Consider the following 23440-nt stretch of genomic DNA (forward strand, 5'->3'; position numbering starts at 1 on the left):
TCATCTCCAACTGACCCAAAGACCCATCCGAGGAGGATACGTCGATGCGAGCTTTGCATGGACTGCATTATCACATTTGACATGATAAGAAGCAAGAAAGGAAAACATACCGGAAGCATTATAATGTCCGGATACTTACGACTTCGCTCGGGGCTTGTCCCTGGGCAACCACTCCTCGTCGCTGTAGGTGGCTGTGGTGGATTGGTCTGGAGGAAGTGTCCTTCCCTTCTTGGACCCTTTGGCCTCCCCATATGGGGCGGCCTTCCTTTTCTTCTCCTCCCTGGTTGGGGGAGGAATTTCCTCTTCCTTTTCTTCAGACAATGCGTCCAATGCAGCCTTGCACCGGAGACCTTTCCGGGTCCCCGTGGCCTTCTTCTTGGCCTTCTTCCCCGGCACCTCGTAAGGCGCCGGAACCAGCATCTCCGAGCGGTTTCTGGATCTTCAGGTAGCGGAGCCGAAAAGTCGATCCACTCTGTTGTCACCACATAGTCCTGTTAAATCAGCACGGTGGCGTAAAATTCCTCCCACAAACATACTAGGAAAGGCACATCTTGTGAAATATATAGAGAGCTTACCGGATTGGCGGGGCGCTTTGCACTGAGTCTGTGGTCCTCGGTAAGGGGAGGAGGTACTTCGGCGGCCTTGAACAGCACCTTCCAGATGTCTTTATGCGTTGTATCGAAGAGATCTCGCAGCGTCTGGTGTTTGGCCAAATCAAACTCCCACATATTGAATGCCCGTCTTTGACACGGGAGGATCCGGCGGAAGAGCATGACGTGGACCATGTTGACAAGCTTGATCTTCTTGCCTTCATATTTTTGATACAGTTTTGGAGTCTGGTCAGCTCCGCAGGTGCACCCCAGGATAAGCCCATCTTTTTCCAGGAGGTGAGCCACATGGGGATGCCGTATCGGAATTTGGGGGCCGCCGCCCAGTTGGCGTCGCGCGGCTCGGTGATGTAGAACCACCCCGATTGCCACCCCTTCATGGTCTCCACGTAGGAGCCTTCAAGCCAAGTAACGTTGGGCATCTTGCCCACCATGGCGCCTCCGCACTCCACCTGCTGGTCGACCACTATCTTCGGCTTCACGTTGAAGATCTTTAGCCACAGACCAAAGTGGGGATTGACGCGGAGGAAGGCCTCGGACACGACGATAAACACCGAGATGTTGAGGATAAAATTTGGGGCCAAATCATGAAAATCTAGCCCATAGTAAAACGTGAGTCCGCGGACAAATGGGTGGAGAGGAAATCCCAGTCTGTGTACGAAGTGGGGGAGTAACACAACCCTCTCATGGGGTTCCGGAGTAGGGATGATCTGCCCTTCATCCAGAAGCCAGTGCGCGATTTCTGCGGCTAAGTATCCAGCCTCCCGAAGCTTCGTAATGTCCTCCTCTGTAACGGAGGAGGCCATCCACTTGCCTCCCGCTCCGGACATGTCTAGAATGGCTTTGTGGAGAAGGTGAGAACATGGGTGCTCGAGCTTGAGAGTGTAAGAATGGATGAGCAAAGGAAGAAGAAGGCGTGGGTGAAAATGGGGAATCCCTATCTCTTCATAAAGGCGGTAGAAGATGTGTGCCTCCCCACTTGCCCGTTAAAATAGCTTATTCTCCAAGCGCCACGATTGATGGCGCGGTTGGGTTACCCATGCCCATATTGATGAGAATACCGCAATAAGGGGACACAATCTCTGCTTCGACAAGACGTGCCAAGGAAACCGCCTCGCAATATGTGCAGTGGCTGGTTGTGAAAAACGGTTCGAATAATGACCGGGCCATGGTGTGATGTCACGCTACAAAAAGCTTAAACCCGACCAAAGGGAGATTAACTCTCCACCGGTCATCCATCAGATAGCGGTGGTGGAGGACCAAAACATCAATTCTTCCTCTATTTTGAGGACGAACTATGTCCGGATTCCCGAGCTCTCCGAGCTGGATACCCGTCTACGGGAGGACATGGCCCAGGCTTCGAACATAGAATCGGGCCATGGGCCACAAGTATTGGGCTACATCCTAGAGTCCGAGCTGCCAAGCTCAAGAGCTCCTTTGCCCCTGGGTTTCAGATCGGGTCAGGGTTTGGACTTAAATCTACCCACCCACCCAGATATAAATGATCTTTCCCACATTAGACAAGAGCCCCAAGAGATAGTACATCACTTCTGGGCCAGATTCCTCCTTGTAATGAGCAAGGTCAAGGACTATAGCGAGGAAGATGCAATTTCATTCTTTTTAAAAAACTACATGGACAAGGGAATCCTCAACGCCATAAGTCGTCGTGACATCGCAGACTTTGCTGACTTGGCGGCCATAGTACAGAAGTACTGTGCGATGGAAAGCGCCTGGAAAACACAAACAAAATTCTGGGATCCTCCCGCTCTCACTAAATCCCTCGTCTGCACTAAAAGGGTGCACTCTCGCAAGCCACCCAGTCCAATTACAAAGAAACCAAAGCCCTCTACAGGGCGCGGAACCGTACTGGAGGGATGGCTCAATGGGCCATGCAAAATTCACAGCACACCGGATATCATGCTAACACACAACCTTAGAGCATGTTGGATACTCTGGCAAGTGGCCAAGAGCGGCGAGGATCTCCTCATCAACAATACCGCAGAGCACCATCCCATGGAGAATAACAATACAATACTGACAGTCTTCAAGACTTTGGCCTCAAATAACAGGCGTAAACGAGCACTCCGCAGCCTCGCCGAAGTCTGCCACGTTGCAGCAATAAATCCATGGAATGACACGGCTATAACCTTCAATGCCAGTGATGAACCTCAATTCCGAATAGTTCGAGCACCAGCCGCGTTAGTCCTTAATCCAATTGTGGACGGCTTCCGGCTTACTAAAGTGCTCATGGACGGCGGCAACGGATTAAACCTCATCTACGAGGAGACTCTTAACAAGATGGAAATAGACAAGAGTTGCATTGAGCAAAGCAGCACGACCTTCAGGGGAATCATCCCTAGTCGGGAGGCACGATGTGCAGGAAAAATCACACTGGATCTGGTATTCGACATGCCGGAGAATTATAGGTCCGAACAAATCACATTCCAAGTGGCCCCGTTCAGTAGCGGATACAACGCCCTTTCAGGGCGGGACGCATTCACGAGCTTTCAAGCTATACCCCATTACAGGTACATGAAACTCAAGATGCCCGGGCCCAATGGAATCTACACTCTAGCTAGTGATCCGGACATAGCACTCCGCGCCGAAAATAAAACTGAGGCATTGGCCCTTGAGGCATTATCCGATGCCCTCGTAGCTGAAGAACTAACCATGCAGCGCTCCACAGTGGACAGGGACGATGTGATACTCGACAAATGACCCAAATCCACCTCTTTCAAACCAGCAGACAAAATAGTCAAATTCCAGGTCCACACAACAGACCCTACAAAAACAGCATCAATTGGGGCACAGCTGAACCCCGCAATAGTCGCCGCACTATGAGAGTTCTTGCGCGAGAATTGGGACATCTTCGCCTGGCATCCTTCAGACATGCCAGGTATCCCATGCAGGCTGGCCAAGCATAGCCTAAACATACTAACGGGATACAAGTCGGTCAAGCAGACTCTCCGGCGCTTTTCAGAACCCAAGCAACAAGCCATGGGAGAAGAGCTAGCCAAGCTACTCGAGGCCGGATTCATCAAAGAAATAAAACATCCGGACTGGCTAGCAAACCTGGTCATAGTACCAAAGAAGGACAAATCCTGGCGCCTATGCGTCGATTTCAAGGACCTCAATAAGGCTTGCCCTAGGGTTCCCTTCCCCCTCCCCCGCATCGATCAAATCATCGACGATACCGCAGGACACGATTCACTTTGTTTCCTCGACGCATACTCCGGATACCATCTGATAAAGATGGCGGAATCCGATCAAGCCGTTATCAATCCATACGGCCCCTTCTGTTTTAACACCATGCCCTTCGGGCTCAAAAATGCCGGTGCAACCTATCAAGGCATGATTCAGACATGCCTGGAAATACAAATCGGAAAAACAGTGGAGACATACATAGACAACGTGGTCATCAAAACCAGACACGTCGAATCCTTAATAAACGACTTGAGGCTTATGTTCGACAATCTCCGAACATATGACATCAAGCTCAATCCAGAAAAATGCGTCTTCGGCATACCTGCCGGAAAGCTCTTGGGCTTCATCGTCTCCAATAGAGGAATTGTAGCAAATCCGGCTAAAATCCGAGCTCTGTCACAGTTAGCTGACCCAACAGACCTCAAGCATATCTAGAAATTAACTAGATGTGTGGCTGCCCTAAGCCGCTTTATCTTTTGATTAGTTGAAAAGGCGTTACCACTCTATCGCCTTCTTCAATGCACCGACCACTTCGACAGGACAGATGCGGCTACGGCCGGACTGGAAGAAATAAAGGCCCTCTTGGCCAGCAATCCAATCCTGGCTGCGTCAAGTATTGGCGAACCCATGCTGTTATATATAGTTGCAACACATCAGGTTGTAAGCGCAGTGCTTGTCATCGAATGAGAGACGGATGGACACAAGTTCCCGCTTCAAAAGCCGGTATACTATGTATCCACTATCCTCACGCCATGCAAATCACAGTACCCACATTATCAAAAGATAACATACGTGGTCTTCATGGCATCCCAAAAACTATGACACTACTTTCAAGAGTGTTCAATCACGGTGGCCTCTGAAGTACCACTCAGCGATATAATAAATAACCATGATGCCACAGGCCGGATTGCTAAATGGGCTATTGAGCTCCTCCTGTTCGACATAACATACAAACCACGGTGAACCATTAAGTCGCAAGTACTGGCTGACTTCGTCAACGAATGGACAGAAGCTGAACTCCCTAAAGAGTACGGTGCGTACTCCAATTGGATCATGCACTTTGACGGCTCTAAAATGCTGGCTGGTCTGGGGGCAGGCGTCGTCCTGACATCCCCCACCGGAGATACAGTCCATTACGTACTCCAAATACTATACACAGATTCCAACAATGCAGCCGAATACGAGGCTCTGTTGCATGGTCTTCGGATGGCAGTCTCCATGGGCATTCAACGCCTAGAAGTGCGTGGGGATTCGAACCTCGCAATATCTCAAATAAATGGAGACTTTGATGCGAAGGACCCAAAAATGGCGGCCTACCGCAATGCCGTCCTTAAAATGTCAGCTCGGTTCGAGGGGCTTGAATTCCACCATGTGCTCCGAGAAAACAATCAAGCGGTGGATATCCTCGCCCGCATAGGCGCTAAGCGCGACCCCGTACCACCCAATATCTTCCTGGAAAGGCTGTTCAAGCCATCCGTGGTGTGGGAAGGGGAGACTGGCAATATCAGTCCGGATCCGAACACAACCCAAGATCCCGAACACTCTGACATAATCCGAGGCTTCGCCACTGAAATAACACCCCCGGCCCACGTGATCATGGATGTCATCGCTCCATGGACAGAACCCTTCTTAGCCTACCTAAATAGGTAAGAACTCCCTGAGGACCAGAATGAGGCACGTTGCATTATGCGGCATTCTAAAGCCTACAAGGTCCACGAGGGAGAGCTTTATAAGAAAAGCATGACCAGAGTGATCCAAAGGTGCATCTCCAAAGAGGAAGGACGGCAGCTTTTGGCAGAAATTCATGCTGGACTCGGCGGCCACCACGCTACAGCTCGGGCCCTTGTAAGCAAGGCCTTCCGTACAGGTTTCTACTGGCCGATAGCCCGAGCGGACACAGAGCTCCTCGTCCAACAATGCGTCGGTTGCTAGCTTTTTGCAAATCAAAGCCATATGCCACCTACCGCTCTCCAAACAATCCCCATAACTTGGCCCTTCGCGGTCTGGGGACTCGATATGGTTGGACCCCTTAAAGGAGGAAGCCATAAGAAAAAAAATACTTGTTGGTCATGGTAGATAAATTCACTAAATGGATAGAGGCCAAACCAGTTAAAACAGCCGAATCCGGACCAGTGATAGACTTTATATCCGGAGTCGTACACCGTTATGGTGTCCCCCACAGCATCATCACTGATAATGGCTCCAACTTCACAACTGACGAGGTGAAAACTTGGTGCAGCAAGATGGGCATTAAACTCGACTATGCCTCTGTCTATCACCCCCAAACAAACGGTCAAGTCGAACGAGCAAATGGTCTTATTATGAGCGGCATCAAACCCAGACTAGTGCGATTCTTGAAGGAATCAGATACGCATTGGGTCGAGGAGCTCGACTCCGTACTATGGGGGATGCGGACCACGCCAAATCGCACTACCGGATACACACCATTTTTTATGGTGTACGGCGCAGAGGCGGTACTACCCTGCAATATCATTCATGACTCACCTCGAGTGAGCATGTATGAAGAGAGAGAAGCTGAGCTCGATCGGTGGGATAGTTTAGATGCCCTGGAGGAGGAGCGGGACATTGCGAAGGCCCGTTTCGCATTTTATTAGTAGCAGGCTCGAAGGTATCGAAGCAGAGAAGTACGGGCCAAAACTTATAACATTGGCGAACTCGTTCTACGCCTACCGGAGAAGAAAAAGGACAAGATCAATGAGGGAGTCCGGGATTAAGGTGTCCTCGGACAGCCGGACTATATACTTTGGCCGGACTGATGGACTATGAAGATACAAGACTGAAAACTTCATCTCGTGTCTGGATGGGACTCTCCTTTGCGTGGAAGGCAAGCTTGGCAATTCGGATATGTAGATCTCCTTCTCTGTAACCGACTCTGTGTAACCCTATCCCTCTCCGGTGTCTATTTGAACTGGAGGGTTTAGTCCGTAGGACAAGAATAATCATAATCATAGGCTAGCTTCTAGGGTTTAGCCTCTACGATCTCGTGGTAGATCAACTCTTGTAATACTCATATCATCAAGATCAATCAAGCAAGAAGTAGGGTATTACCTCCATCGAGAGGGCCATAACCTGGGTAAACATTGTGTCCCCAGCCTTCTGTTACCATTAGACTTAGACACACAGTTCGGGACCCCCTACCCGAGATCCGCTGGTTTTGACACCGACACTCAAGCCCAAGTGGGAGTGTCCCTTCATCATTGATAAAGTTCTCACCGGAGGAGCGTACCGTCTGCATGATGGATCAGATAACCGACTCGAGCCGAACCCATGGAACGCGGCCAGACTCCGAAGATTCTACGCCTAGTGCCGAACTCAGTGTTCGTCCCCATACCTCCAGTTTTTTAAGTTATGTCCTCCTTCTTTCTTTCTTTCATTTTTTATATAGCCTTAAAAGCTTCAAGTATGCTTTGACCACACACTACTGCCACGCTATGCACACTCAATATACCTGGGGGCTTCTTATACAGAAGCTTAATATAATTATCTTCTAGGTTTTATGCCCACCACATATGCGTCATTTACCCATATGTGCCTTTTTTCACCACTATATGCATCGATATGACTTAAGTTTTGGCCAAGATGGGTTGCCTGGCTCTTGTGTTTATGCCCTACGTTCTCGTTAATTCAGCTAGGGCATAAGGGGAGCACCTCTGCGATTGTTACTGCCGGGCCAGCCGGATGTGTACCTCAGACTGGGTGAAGCCGAAAGCTAGCGTTCTTAAGGGAATATTCGGTCGGTGAACAAAAGATGTCTTTTACCTATTGCAAAACATGCCCCCAGATGCTTATATCCTATGTTATTTTTCGCAGTTCGGACATGCACATTAATGCATGCACACCCAGGGAAAGGAACCCTTAACGGAACTATTCTCCCTGGAAGATGTTTCTTACTACCCATGTAATATAACATAACTAGTTGGGTACTTGTATGTTCAAGCACTTATGACCCCTATGCCTGGTTTCCATGCGTGCCCCAGTTTTCACATAGCTGAGCGGGTATTCAGAAACACTCCAGACTGTCGGGTCTGGAGGTTGAAGCAAAAAGGTCCGCCAAGACAAATGATTTACAATCTGGCTAGGGACAAAATATGTCCTTTGAAGTGCAAAGTCACTTAGACTGACTAAATTCTTCTTCTATACCATTCAACAGGCTATCTAGCCTACAATCTTGTTGTGAATACTTTGCGGCTAAAGCTACCTGGTCATATACCAGACTAACGGGGCCTCTTTCCCATTTGACCCTACAGGTCCAACCTCGGCCATATGGTTCGGGTCAGCCTTGGTGTATCGCGTCTTCACCATGGCCCAGGCTTCCCTCGCACCTTGTCGACAAGCCGATATCTTCCATAGTCAGAAGCGCCGCCGTGCTCCCTTGAGCATCTCCATAAGCTCTCCCATGCCTCCGGGCAGGGGTGCGGACGGACACAAGGCCTGGGCAATACCCTGCATCACCTGCCGAACTTGCACGTGCAGCTGTGAGAGTTCTTGGAGAAGATCGCCTATAGATCCGGGCATCTCCTCTTTGGGACGACCTGTCACCATACCTACAGATATAATTCTGTTAGCTTGTTTCTTCGCTGAACTATATAAAGGTTCGTTCGAGCACTCACTAAAAATGTCGTGTCAAAGCCGCTTATTCTCCTTCACGGAGTCACCAAGCTGGCCCCGAACATCTTTTAATTCAACGTCCATCCGGGTCTTGGCGTCCTTGAGATCACTATTCTCTCGAATAACCCATGTAAGCATGCGCTCGCCAGCCTCTAGCTGTCGTTGAGCATGTTGCTCATTTTTTGATACGATCTTCGGATTATTTCCGGGATAGTCTGCAGAATCTATTGTTAGATTTGCATGCATGCCGAATAATAACTGGTATATGTCAATACATTCTTTTTTATCAAGACAAGTACTACTAAATGAGGCCTTCTTGGACTCCTCCATTCCGGCGAATGCGGCTCGTAGCTGGGCTTTGCACTCCTCCAGCTCTTTAGACAGCTGGGTATTCTTCTCTGTAAGAACCTATGCATATAATTGATCCTCAAATCAGTTGTGCCAACCGTTTCAAGTCTCAAGGGCTACTGATATACATACTTATCAGATTTTCTTACCTGTATGTCCTTTACGTACTGCTCCATAGCTCTGGCGAGGCCATCTTGAGCAGCTCGGATGTACATGTCCCCCGAGTTGAAGGCATTGAACGCCTCTTCAGGGAAATTAGGGTCCCGTAGTGTGGCCCGTCGGCGCATGTGATTCATGGCGCTCTCCACTATGGAGTTTGTAGCGGATAATCTATCCGCATCCTCTGTAGGAGGATCATCCGGCGTTGTCCCCGCGTTAATCTCCGCCCTTGAGTCCGGCTGGTGGAGGCGTGACCCACAGGCTCTCCGGATACAGTCCGGCGAGCGCTTTTTCTACCGGGGAACCATGGACATTGTTATATTTTAAGGACGATAATTACGTAGCAGGTTTTTAATCTTACCTCAGCAACAGCGTCTCGGTCCTGACTACCTTCCTTTTAAGCCGACCCGGCTTCGGTGCTCCTTGTTGACGAGTCATCGCGGGTTCGGCACGGTGTTCCGATGACCTTCCCTGTAAAACGTAATACGGGTGTGGTGGGTAAGGCGCAAAGAGGGTATCCTTCTTGTAAATTGGGACTCCAGTTTTACTTACATGAGATGCAGGGAGTAGGCTAGGATAATCAGTTGTGATGGCCACCAAGGCACCATCACAACTTAACTGATAAAATCTCATGTCGACGAGCTCCACAAATATGTCTGGATCTTCTTCAAGTCCAGGGTCGAGGGCCCGGTCGAGGTCCTCTGGCTGTGGAGACGGGCTGTGGACCTCCCTCATAGCTTTTCGCAGCTCCTGCTATGCATTGGCATGGTAAATATTTGTGATGAGGAATGAAAAGATTGGAATAAAAAGTGGCAGCTCACCCAGCTTGGGGGGTTGTACATGGAGAATCCATCCCGTGGCTTAATACGGATGAACTCCTCTTCTTCTCCTTTGAACAAATCGGATAATATTTTTGCCAGAGCGGCGGCGGAGTCTGGACCTTTACGGTCGCAGCGGGTGGCGTTGTCTTCTCCATTGAAGTGCCACATGGGTTTCCCCCGATACTGAAGTGGTTGTACCCCCCGCATTATACATATTGACATGACCTCAATTATTGTCAATCCTGATCTGGCCATCGTTTTTATCATGTCCATCAGGAAAAGGACTTCTCTGTTATCAGGAAAAGGACCTCCTGGGGGCTCCGGGGGCGTCAACTGTGGCGTTTCTTCAACGGGGCATTTGCAAACTCAGGAAGGCCCATCCGAATAGGGTCCAGAAGGGGAACGTCCTCCATATAAAACCACTCCGAAGGCTAGTCTTCAGATGTCTTCTTCGGAGTACCGGACATGTATCCGGTCCTGGCGATGCACCATATTTCGGCTCCACCCACTTGATATATTGACCCCTCCTGAGTACGGGGTACGAGGCAGAATAGCCTCTTCCATTGCTCGAAATGAGCTTCACAGCCTAGAAACAGCTCGCAAAAGGCGACGTAGCCGGCGATATGTAAAATGGAGGCAGGGGTGACGTTATGCAGCTGGAGGCCGTAGAACTCCAGGAGCCCGCGAAGGAACGGATGGATTGGAAATCCAAGTCCCATCAGCAATAAAGGGACAAGGCATACCCGCTCCCCCTTGGATGGGTTGGGAAAACTCTCCGCTTTCTCCCCGCCATTGTAGGTGGCTAGTCCGGCTCGGACGGGGACCATGTATGCAGGCGGGAGAAACCCCTGGGTTTGCAATTCTACTAATCGGCTGTGGGGAACAGAACACGTCTCCCAATCACCTGGCTTGGTGCTACAGGAGCGAGAGGAGGAGCCGCGACGGTCAGCCATGATGGGATGGATTTTTTCGGGCGCGCTCTGATGGATACTCACTTGGGGAAGGTGGTGTGATTTGGATCTGAGGATCCCCATCTCTTTAAATGGACGATTTACTTACATGGTCAGGGTGTCAAATGTAAAAATGCCCCGACTTCTCGCATTCGCTCGACACGTGGAGATAGCCATTATTACGGCACAAAAGCCGAGGAGTGCAACATTGACGGGAAGCCGGACACTGCTCGTCACAACAGGTACTCTCGAGAATTTGGAGAAGAACCCGCCTTGCAATGCCAAAGACAATCTGCGCGCTGGACTCATAGTCTTTGAAGCATGGTTCAGGGGCTACTGAGGGAGTCCGGGATTAAGGGGTCCTCGGACAGCCGGACTATATACTTTGGTTGGACTGTTGGAATATGAAGATACAAGATTGAAGACTTCATCCCGTGTCCGGATGGGACTCGCCTTTGCCTGGAAGGCAAGCTTGGCAATTCGGATATGTAGATCTCCTTCTCTGTAACCGACTCTGTGTAACCCTAGCTCCCTCCGGTGTCTATATAAACCGGAGGGTTTAGTCCGTAGGACAACAACAATCATAATCATAGGCTAGCTTCTAGGGTTTAGCCTCTACGATCTCGTGGTAGATCAACTCTTGTAATACTCATATCATCAAGATCAATCAAGCAGGAAGTAGGGTATTACCTCCAACGAGAGGGCCCGAACCTGGGTAAACATCGTGTCCCCAGCCTTCTGTTACCATTAGCCTTAGACGTACAGTTAGGGACACCCTACCCGAGATCCGCCGGTTTTAACACTGACAAACATCTTCTCTCTCGCACCCCCTCATTGGTGGCCTCTGCCATACACATCACCTCTCTATGATGAAGCCACACACACTTAAATTAATTTTGCCACCTATGACTCCGCTTCACACACACACACACACACACACACACACACACACATACGCATGCATGCACCCCCCCCCATGCACACACACACAAAGACTCCATCTCACACACACATGCTCTAGGCGGAGCATTTGTTCCAACCATCCTTCCTCCAATCTTACCCGTATGCTAAACAAACACCTTAATTAACTTGTATAACATGGACAAATTCCACTTTACTTTAGTAGTTAGCAAACTTCTCATAATTATATAACACAAATCATGAGCAGGAAGTGACATATTTTTACACAACCATATTAACATGGCCATGTAAATCACTAGCTAAAGTTATTATGAAAACTATAAAGTTAACATGGCCCCCTCTTTGCACTATAAATTCCCAAATATTATGAAAACCTTTGGGGCAGCCCTAGATCAGAAGTTCCGCCGCCGCAAGGCCTCTATATCCATGAGATCCAAGCTAGACCCCATTCCGGCACCCTGCTGGAGGGGGGAATCATCACCGTGGCCATCTTCATCATCTCGGCGGCCACCACGATGAGGAGGGAGTAGTCCACCCTCGGGGCTGAGGGTTTGTATTAGTAGCTATGTGTTTGATCTCTCTCTCTCTCTCGTGATCTATATCAGGGGGTTTGTTGATATAGTCGGATCATATGATGTTTCTCCCCTCTATACTCTTGTTATGATGAACTAAATCTTTACCCTTCAAAGTTTTGTCTTGTCGGATTGAATATTCAGAGATGAGAACACATGATATATGTCTTGCAATATGAATACTTGAGGTGACAATGAGGTATCTTATTAATTCACTTGATATGTGTCATGGCATTCAACTCGTGGATTCCCACGGTGATATTGGGGTAATCTATGCATAGGGGTTGATGCACGTTTTTATTCGACAAAAACTTTGGGGTCTCTTTATAGTTCTTTGTGTGGATTGAGTATTATGAATATGAATTTGCTTTGGTGTTATTCTAGCACGAACTCTAGGATAGATCGAACGAAAAAAATAGCTTTGTGTTATTTTAGAACAAACTCTTGAATAGATCGAACGGAAAGAATAGCTTTGAGGTGGTTTCATGACCTACAAACAATTCCTATCTTTTGTTCTCTGCTAATAGGAACTCGGGAGTGATTCTTTATTGCACTTTGAGAGATAATCATATGATCCAACTATGTTAGCATTGTTGAGAGGTTGCACTAGCAAAAGTACGGACCCTAGGCCTCAATTTTAAGCATTGTAACACCATTTTTGTGCCCATTTAATATTTGCTACCTTGCTGTTTTTATTCATTTAGATTATAAAAATATATTTCTACCATCCATATTACACTTTTATCTCCATCTCTTTGCCGAACTAGTGCACCTATACAATTTGTCATTGTATTGGGTATGTTTCGGACACAAGAGATTTCTTGTATTTGGTTGCAGGGTCGTTTGAGAGAGACCATCTTCATCCTACGCCTCTCACGGATTGATAAACCTTAGGTCATCCACTTGAGGGGAAATTGATACCGTCCTACAAAACTCTGCGCTTGGAGGCCCAACACGTGTCTACAAGAATAAAGTTGCATAGTAGACATCAAGCTCTTTTCTGGCATCGTTGCCGGGGAGGTGAGTGCTTGAAGGTATATCTTTAGATCTTGCAATTGAATCTTTTAGTTTCTTGTTTTATCACTAGTTTGGTTTATAGAAGAAAACTACAAAAAAATGGAATTAAGGTTGCATCATATTATTGATCATCTTTATAATGTCTTTCTTGAAAATGATTTATCGGAAAGTTGTGCTCAATTGTTAGAAGAAGAATGCTATAAAATGTTTGGCATTGAATCTCTGAATCATGAGCATGATTGCAATGTTGCTGGCATGAACTCTTTGAATATCCATGATGCTAATGATATGCAAAGCCACAAGCTTTGGGATGCTATGTTTGATGAAGATGATGTTTTTTGTCCCCCAAGATTTGATGCGCAAATTTGTTATAATGATTGCATGCCTCCTATCTTTGATGATTATGGTGATGACATGTATGCTATATTGAATAATTATAACCATGAAACTTGTCATCATGATTTTAATTTTCAATATCATGATGGTTATTTTGTTGAGTTTGCTCCCACCACTATTCATGAGAATAAATTTGCTTATGTGGAGAGTAACAAAATTTCTATGCTTGTGGATCATGAAAAGAATCCTTTATGTGATAGTTATATTGTTGAGTTCATACTTGATGCTACTCAAAATTATTACGAGGGAGGAACTTATGCTTGTAGGAATTGCAATAATATCGAGTTTCCTCTCTTTATGTTGAAAGTTTTGAAGTTGTGCTTGTTTTGCCTTCCTATGCTAGTTGATTCTTGCTCCCATGAATTATTTTCCTACAAAATCCCTATGCATAGGAAGTGGGTTAGGCTTAAATGTGCTTGTCATGTGATTCATTATGCTCTTTTTTATGTTCCAGTTCTTATCTTTTATGCGAGCATCATTGAACTCATCATGCCTAGCTAAAAGGCATTAAAGAAAAGTGCTTGTTGGGAGACAACCCCACACTTTTACCTACTGTTTTTATGTGTTCACATGATTAGGCTACTGTATTTATCATGTTTTATTGCTTTTGTTTCAATAAAGTGCCGAGTAAAGCCTTTGGGATCATGTTGGGTGATAGTTGATTTGATCTTGCTGAAAAATAGAAACTCTTGCACTCACGAAAATAGTCGATTTTGAGTTGATTCTTTATGAAGAAGTTTAATATAGAAATTTCTCACGTGGTCCAATTTGTTTCATAATTTTTGGAGTAGCAGAAGTATGGTTTGAGTACAGATTACTACAGACTATTCTGTTTTTGGCAGATTTTGTTTTCAATGCATAGGTTGCTTGTTTCCTTGTTTCTATGGCTTATATTGCTCAATATAAATTTTAGAAATGATATGCTACAGTGGGAATTATGTGGAAATAATTATGAATCTTTTCTTTGACAGTACCAAAAGTAAAATGGTTTTCTCTTTATCGTACTAACCTATCTCACAAAGTTCCATTAAGTTTTGTGTGATTGAAGTTTACAAGTTTTGGGTGAGATGTTGATATGAGGAAAATAAGGAGTGACAATACCCTAAGCTTGGGGATTCCCAAGGCACCCCAAGGTAATATTCAAGGAATATCCAAGCAACTAAGCTTGGGGATGCCCCGGAAGGCATCCCCTCTTTCATCTCCGACATTATCGGTAACCTCACTTGGAGTTATGTTTTCATTCATCACATGATATGTGTTTTTCTTGGAGCATCAATTTATTTTGTTAGGATTTGCTTGATTTTATTTATAATAATGTTTTACATCTTTCTTTTCAATAAAAATGTCAAGTGTAGCCTTTACTATGCTTATTTTACAAGTCTACATGTTGCTGTTTCAAAACAGAAAGTTTATCGATGTTGCAAAAATTCCCTAGAAAGTCAGAATATGATAAATTGTTGAAACTTTTTGCAAAATAAGTTGTGATAAATTTTCTACAGTTTTGTATTTTTCTCATAATTTTGGGGGTTAGGGAAGTATGATGAATCTTGCATTCTTTACAGACTGTACTGTTTTGGCAGATTGTTGTTATGGTTGCATTGTTTGCATATGTTTGCTTGTTTGATGATTCTATTTGAGGATAGGACTATTAAATATGCAGAGGCATTTTTTATGAAATGTTGAATAATTTGCTACCGTAGAGAATGATAAGGTTTTGCATTGATTTATACTAACTTATCTCATGAGTTATGTTGAGTTCTGTGTGGATGAAGTTTTTGAGATTTAGGGAAACCGTGATATGAGAAGAACTAAGGAGACACAAAAGCTCAAGATTGGGGATGCCCAAGGCACCCCAAGATAATATTTCAAGAATTCTCAAGCATCTAAGCTTGGGGATGCCCCGGTAGGCATCCCACCTTTCTTCATCAACAATTTTCGGTTAGTACTGGTTGAGCCGAAGTTTTTGCTTCTTCACATGAGTTGTGCTATTATTAGAATGTCATTTTATTTTCATTTTGCTTGCTGTTTTAATAAAATACTTAGACCTGAAAGTTTTTAAATAAAATAGAGTCCTCAAATAGGAGGCTAGGTAAGCGGCATTCACATCCCGTCAACAAAGCTCTTCTCTATGGAATTGATCTAGTGCTTCACTTATATCCTATGAGTAAATTATTGAATAAATTGAATGTTATGAAGTTGAAATCATATCATTCCTAGTGGTAGCTTCACATTGGGCTTAGGATGTGAAAGCTTTTGAAGCTTGACAATCACAATATTGGTCATACAAGCAATTCACGAATAATTAGTATAAGGAAGAGAACTTTCATTACCCGCAAAAAAAAAAGGAAGAGAACTTTCACATGCAAATATACTATCCTGGAAATCTTTTGTGATTGTGATCCCCCATCAAAATATTATATGCCAAAATTGTTTACGTTGGACAAGGAAGACAACGTAATGATTTATGTTTGTTCATATTCACATAGAAGTTATATTGTCATAGATCCTTCAACATGTGGTGCTTTCCCCCTATCTTTGCTAGCCAAAAATTCCGCACCAAGTAGAGATACTACTTGTGCATCCAAAAACAATTAAACCCAAATCTATTTTTGAGAGTCCACCATACCTACCTAAGGATTGAGCAAGATCCTTCAAGTAAGTTGTCATCGGTGCAATAAGGCAATAAAAATTGCTTCTAAAAGTGTTAGATCATTTAGTGTAAGAGAAAATTGAGCATTGTACGAACTTGTGATGGCAAAGAAAAAAAGTGACAGACTGCATAATAAAGGTTGCTATCATAAGGGGCAATATAATGTGATGTTCTTTTGCACTAAGGGGTTGAGCATACAAACAAATAAGCGTATGGAAACCTCTGCTCCCCTCTGCGAAGGGCCTATCATTTACTTTTATGTATTTACTTTTATGCAAAGAGTCAAAGTTTTTCTCTCTATTCCTTTTTATTTTTCTCCTTTGGCAAGCATCATGTGGTGAGGAAAGATCTAGGCACATATGTACAGTTGAATATGGGTAGCATGAGTAATTATTGATGACATCACCCAAAGGTGAATACGTTGGGAATTATAAGCCCCTATCTTTCTGTGTGTCCGGTTGAAACGTTTTGCTCATGTGTATGCGGTGAGTGTTAGCAATCACAGAATGCTATAATATGGTTGAGTATGTGGAGATCTTACTTAGACTCTGTTGAATAAGTTGAATTGCAATTGCTTGGTGACTGAGAACATAGGTTGTTGAGTTTCAAGAGATTTCATCGTTTGAACCTTAATATGTGAATTGGTTACTACTTTAACATGAGAAGTTTTATAAGAAAGAATTGTTGTTATGATGCTAGAAAAAGTGATTGAAATTATCATTGATCAAACTTATGCACTTTGCTAGCATTCACACTTCATAAATTATTTCTTTTATCATTTACCTACTCGAGGACGAGTAGAAATTAAGCTTGGGGATGCTGATACGTCTCCAACGTATCTATAATTATGAAGATTCATGCCATTATATTATCATTCTTGGATGTTTTACAATCATTTTATAGCAAATTTATATGATTTTTTGGGACTAACCTATTGACCCAGTGCCGAGTGCCAGTTGCTGTTTTTTTGCTTGTTTTTACATCGCAAGAAATCGATATCAAACGGAGTCCAAACACTGCGTAACTTTTTGGAGATTTTTATGGACCAGAAGGAACCCAATGGGCCTGAGCTACACCTGGGGGTGCCCCGAGGGGGACACAACCAACTAGGGTGCCCCAGGCCCCCCCTAGCACGCCCAGGTGGGTTGTGCCCACCTCGGTGGCCTCCCGCACCCCCTCTTTGCACTATAAATTCCCAAATATTTCAAAACCCTTCGGGGCAGACCTAGATCAGAAGCTCCACCACTGCAAGGCCTCTGTATCCACGAGATTCAATCTAGAACCCGTTCCGGCACCCTGCCGGAGGGGGAATCATAACCAGTGGCCATCTTCATCATCACGGCGGCCACCGCGATGAGGAGGGAGTAGTCCACCCTTGGGGCTGAGGGTTTGTACGAGTAGCTATGTGTTTGATCTCTCTCTCTCTCTCTCTCTCTCGTGATCTATATCATGGGCTTTGTTAATACAGTCGGATCATATGATGTTTCTCCCCTCTATACTCTTGTTATGCTGAATTAAATATTTACCCTTCAAAGTTTTGTCTTGTTGGATTGAATATTCAGAGATGAGAACACATGATATATGTCTTGCAATATGAATACTTGAGGTGACAATGAGGTATCTTATTGATTCACTTGATATGTGTTATGGGCTTATGGCATTTAACTCACGGATTCTCGTAGTGATATTGGGGTAATCTATGCATAGGGGATGATGCACGTTTTTCTCCAACGGAAACTTTGGGGTCTCTCTATAGTTCTTTGTGTGGATTGAGTATTATGAATATGAATTTGCTTTGGTGTTATTCTAGCACGAACTCTAGGATAGATCAAACGGAAAAAATAGCTTTGTGTTATTTTAGTACGAACTCTTGAATAGATCAAACAGAAAGAATAGCTTTGAGGTGGTTTCGTGACCTACAAACAATTCCTATCTTTTGTTCTCCGCTAATAGGAACTCGGGAGTGATTCTTTATTGCACTTTGAGGGATAATCATATGATCCAACTATGTTAGCATTGTTGAGAGGTTGCACTAGCGAAAGTACGGACCCTAGGCCTCATTTTTAAGCATTGCAACACCGTTTTTGTGCCCGTTTACTATTTGCTACCTTGCTGTTTTTATTTATCCAGATTATAAAAATATATTTCTACCATCCATATTACACTTTTATCACCATCTCTTCGCCGAACTAGTGCACCTATACAATTTGCCATTGTATTGGGTGTGTTGGGGACACAAGAGATTTCTTGCATTTGGTTGCAAGGTCGTTTGAGAGAGATCGTCTTCATCCTACACCTCTCACAGATTGATAAACCTTAGGTGATCCACTTGAGGGAAAATTGCTACTGTCCTACAGAACTCTGCGCTTGGAGGCCCAACACGTGTCTACAAGAATAAAGTTGCGTAGTAGACATCAATACCTTGTGAGTAGTTCTATCTCCCGCATGATGTCCTCCATAAGCTTCGGAGTGACATTTCCATAGGATTTGTCCCTTTTCATGCTCGGGTACACAACGTCTAATAATACCATCTACTCCTTCTTTATAAAGATGTTGGTCATCCCAAAACTAGTGTCTTAAATCATAGAAGAATTTTTTTTCTTTTGTTGGTATATAAAGCTAGGGAGAATGTATTTAGCAACAATATAATTATCATAGTCAGCGTACCAAGGTGTGCTATTAGAAACATTTATTGCAGCTAACTGTTCATCAAGAAAGCTATCATTAATAGGTTGTGGGTCATCAAGAATATTTTCAAGCCTAGACAAGTTATTAGCCACGGGGTTCTCCGCTCCTCTTCTATCAGTGATATGCAAATCAAATTCTTGTAGCAAGAGAACCCACCGAATGAGTCTAGGTTTAGCATCTTTCTTTTCCATAAGATGTTTTATAGCAGCATGATTGGTGTGAACAATTACTTTTGAATCTACAATATAGGATCTAAACTTATCACAAGCAAACACAACTACTAAAAATTCTTTTTCAGTAGTAGCATAATTTCGTTGGGCACTGCCTAGAGTTTTACTGGCATAGTGAATAACATTCAGTTTCTTATCAACTCTTTGTCCTAGAACAGCACCAACAGCATAATCACTAGCATCACACATAATTTCAAAAGGCAAGTTCCAATCAGGCGGTTGAACAATAGGTGCAGAAATTAAGGCTTTCTTTAATGTTTCGAAGGCTTCCAAACAATCATCATCAAAAACAAAAGGGATATCCTTTTGCAGAAGATTTGTGAGAGGCCTAGAAGTTTTAGAAACGTCTTTGATAAATCTCCTATAAAAACCACCAAGACCTAGGAAACTACGAATACCTTTGATATCTTTAGGACATGGCATTTTCTCAATTGCATCATAGCTTTGTCCACCTCAATACCTCTTTCAGAAATTTTATGTCCCAAAACAATACCTTCATTAACCATAAAATGGCACTTCTCCCAATTCAAGACAAGATTCGTTTGCTCACATCTCTGCAAAACTCTATCAAGATTGCTTAAACAATCATCAAAAGACTTCCCATAAACACAGAAGTCATCCATGGAAACCTCAAAAATATTTTCACAAAAGTCAGAGAATATAGCAGTCATACATCTTTGAAAGGTAGCAGGTGCATTGCATAAACCAAAAGGCATACGTCTATAAGCATAGGTTCCAAAAGGACAAGTAAAATTGGTCTTTTCTTGATCAGGTTGAGAAACAAGTATTTGTGAAAAACCAGAATATCCATCAAGGAAGCAAAAATGTGTGTGCTTAGATAATCTTTCTAGCATTTGATCAATAAAAGGCAGAGGGTAATAGTCTTTTCAAGTTGCTTTGTTTAATTTTGTAAAATCAGTTACCATTCTATAGCCTGTAACAATTCTTTGTGGAATAAGTTCATTCTTATCATTAGGAACAACAGTAATTCCTCCCTTTTTAGGGACATAATGAACAGGACTTACCCATCTACTATCAGCTATAGGATAGATTATACCTACTTCCAGAAGTTTTAATATTTCCATCCTTACCGCTTCTTTCATATTTGGATTCAACCGACGTTGGTGATCAACAACGGGTTTGGCGGCAGGTTCCATATTAATCTTGTGCTGACATAAAGTGGGACTAATGCCCTTAAGATCATCAAGAGTATATCCAATAGCAGCTCAGTGCCTCCTTAGAACTTTCAATAATCTTTCTACTTCATGTCTGAAAGGTTAGCACTAATAATAACAAGATATATCTTCTTCTCATCAAGATAAGCATATTTCAAAGTGTCTGACAATTGTTTTAATTCAAACATAAGATCACCTTTAGGTGGAGGAGGACCTCCTAGAGTTTCAATAGGTAAATTGTGTTTAAGCAGAGCTTGTTGTTCGAACAAAATTCTATCTAGTTCATTTCTTTCATGCATATGCATATCATTTTCATGGTCTAGCAGATATTGTTCCAAAGCATCAGTAGGAGGCACAGCAATAGAAGCAAGACCAATTATTTCATCATTACTAGGCAAATCTTTATAATGATGCTTTCTACTAAACTTGGAAAAATTAAACTCATGAGACTCATCACCAAAACTGACACTGATAGTTTGTTTCTCACAGTCTATTTTAGTATTAACGGTGTTCAAGAAAGGTCTACCAAAGATAATGGGACAAAAGTCATCCTGTGGGGAACCAATAACAAGAAAATCATTAGGGTATTTTATTTTCCCAAACAAGACTTCAACATCTCTAACAATCCCAAGTGGTGTGAAGGTGTCTCTATTAGCAAATTTAATAGTGACATCTATGCCTTCTATCTCAACGGGTGATATGTCCTTCATACTTTCTTGATATAAAGTAAAACGAATAGCACTCACGCTAGCACCTATCTCACATAAACCATGATAACAATGATCTCCTATTTTAACTGAGACAACAGGCATGCCAACAACGGGTCTATGTTTATCTTTCCCATCGGGTTTGGCAATTCTAGCAGCTTCACCAACAAAGTAAATAACATGCCCATCAACATTATCGACCAAGAGATCTTTAACCATAGCAACACTAGGTTCTACTTTAATCTCTTCAGCTGGTTTAGGTGTTCTAACATAACTTTTGTTGACCACAGTTGAAACTTTAGCATGTTCCTTCATCCTAACAGGGAAAGGCAGTTTCTCGATGTAAGCAGTAGGAACAACTGGATCAACATTGTAAATGATAGTTTCTTCTTTAGAAACAACTGTTCCTTTAATTTCTTCTTTAATAGGTGGGTGATATTTAAACCATTTCTCCTTAGGGAGATCAACATGAGTAGCAAAATATTAACAAAAGAAGGCTACTATCTCAGAGTCTAGTCCATATTTAGTGCTAAACTTTTGAAAAGCATCGGTATTCATAAAAGATTTAACATAATCAAACTCAAGCTTAATATCTAACTCTTTTCCTTCGTCGAGTTTCCAATCTTCAGAGTTACATTTAATTCTTTCTAAAAGATCCCACCGGAATTCAATAGTCTTCTTCATAAAGGAACCAGTACAAGAGCATAAAAATTCTGAATAATAATTTGTCTTAAGAGCTCATGATTGGGGCATGAATATAACGTTGACTTAAGCCTCCCCCAAGCTAGAGCTATACTTTCTTCTTCATGAGCCCAAAAATTATATATATAATTCTGATCACGATGAACTAGATGCATAGGACAATTTTTTGGTGAAATTCCAATTTCAATCGATTCCAATTCCAAGATCCAATAGCATCGCATAGCCTATGCCATGCTAATGCTTTTCCCTTCAAATATAAAGGGAAAACCTTCTTATTAGCTTCATCTCTGGGCAAACTTGCAAGCTTAAACAATCCACAAATTTCATCCACATTTATCAAGTGCATATCAGGATGTTTGCTTCCATCTCCTGCATAAGGATTAGCTAGCAGTTGTTCTATCGTACCCGAAGGAATTTCATATTCTATATTTTTAGTAGGTGCAGTAGGTTGAGGGGTAACTAATTTGTGGTTCCGATCGAGGTGAAGATACCCCGAACAAACCCGTCAAAGGATTGTTCTCCATAGTAACAAGTGACAATAAATTTCAGCACGTAGTAATAGTTTTCCTTACCGATTTCCACTTACCAAGAGCGCTTCACTCCCCGGCAACGGCGCCAGAAAAGAGACTTGATGACCCACAAGTATAGGGGATCAATCTAGTCCTTTCGATAAGTAAGAGTGTCGAACCCAACGAGGAGCATAAGGAAATGACAAGAGGTTTTTAGCAAGGTAATGTCTGCAAGCACTGAAATTATAAGTAACGAGTAGTTTGATAGCAAGATAATTTGTAACGAGGAAGTAATGGTAATGGTAACAAAAATGCAGCAAGGTAGCCCAATCCTTTTGAGGCAAAGGACAGGACAAAATGGTCTTTTATGATAAGAAAAGCGTTCTTGAGGGTACACGGGAATTTCATCTAGTCACTTTCATCATGTTGGTTTGATTTGTGTTTGTTACTGTGATAATTTCATATGTGGGTGGACCGATGCTTAGGTGTTGTTCTTACTTTAACAAACGTCCTACTTATGATTAACCCACTCACAAGCATCCGTAACTACGAGAAAAGTATTAAGAATAAATTCTAACCATTGCATTAAACTTTTGGATCCAAATCAGCCACTTACGGAATAGCGCATAAACTAGGGTTTAAGCTTCTGTCACTCTCGCAACCCGTCATCTAATAACTACTCCACAATGCATTCCCTTGGGCCCAATATGGTGAAGTGTCATGTAGTCGACGTTCACATGACACCACTAAGGGAATCACAACATACATATCATCAAAATATTGAACACATATAAAGTTCACATGATTACTTGCAACAAGATCTCTCCCGTGACCTCAATAACAAAAGTAACTACTCACAATTGATAATCATGCTCAAGATCAGAGGGGCATTAAATAGCATAATGGATCTGAACATATAATCTTCCACAAAATAAACCATATAGTGATCAACTACAAGATCTAATCAACACTACGAGCCACCCACAAGCACCAATCTATAGTTCTGGTATAAAGATTGAACACAAGAGATGAACTAGGGTTTGAGAGAAGATGGTGTTGTTGAATATGTTGATGGAGATTGCCGTCCTCAGGATGGGAGAGTTGTTGTTGATGATGATGACGATGATTTCCCCCTCTGGGAGGGAAGTTCCCCC

Source organism: Triticum aestivum, chromosome 2B, assembly GCF_018294505.1.
Source record: "Triticum aestivum cultivar Chinese Spring chromosome 2B, IWGSC CS RefSeq v2.1, whole genome shotgun sequence".
Taxonomy (NCBI): domain Eukaryota; kingdom Viridiplantae; phylum Streptophyta; class Magnoliopsida; order Poales; family Poaceae; genus Triticum; species Triticum aestivum.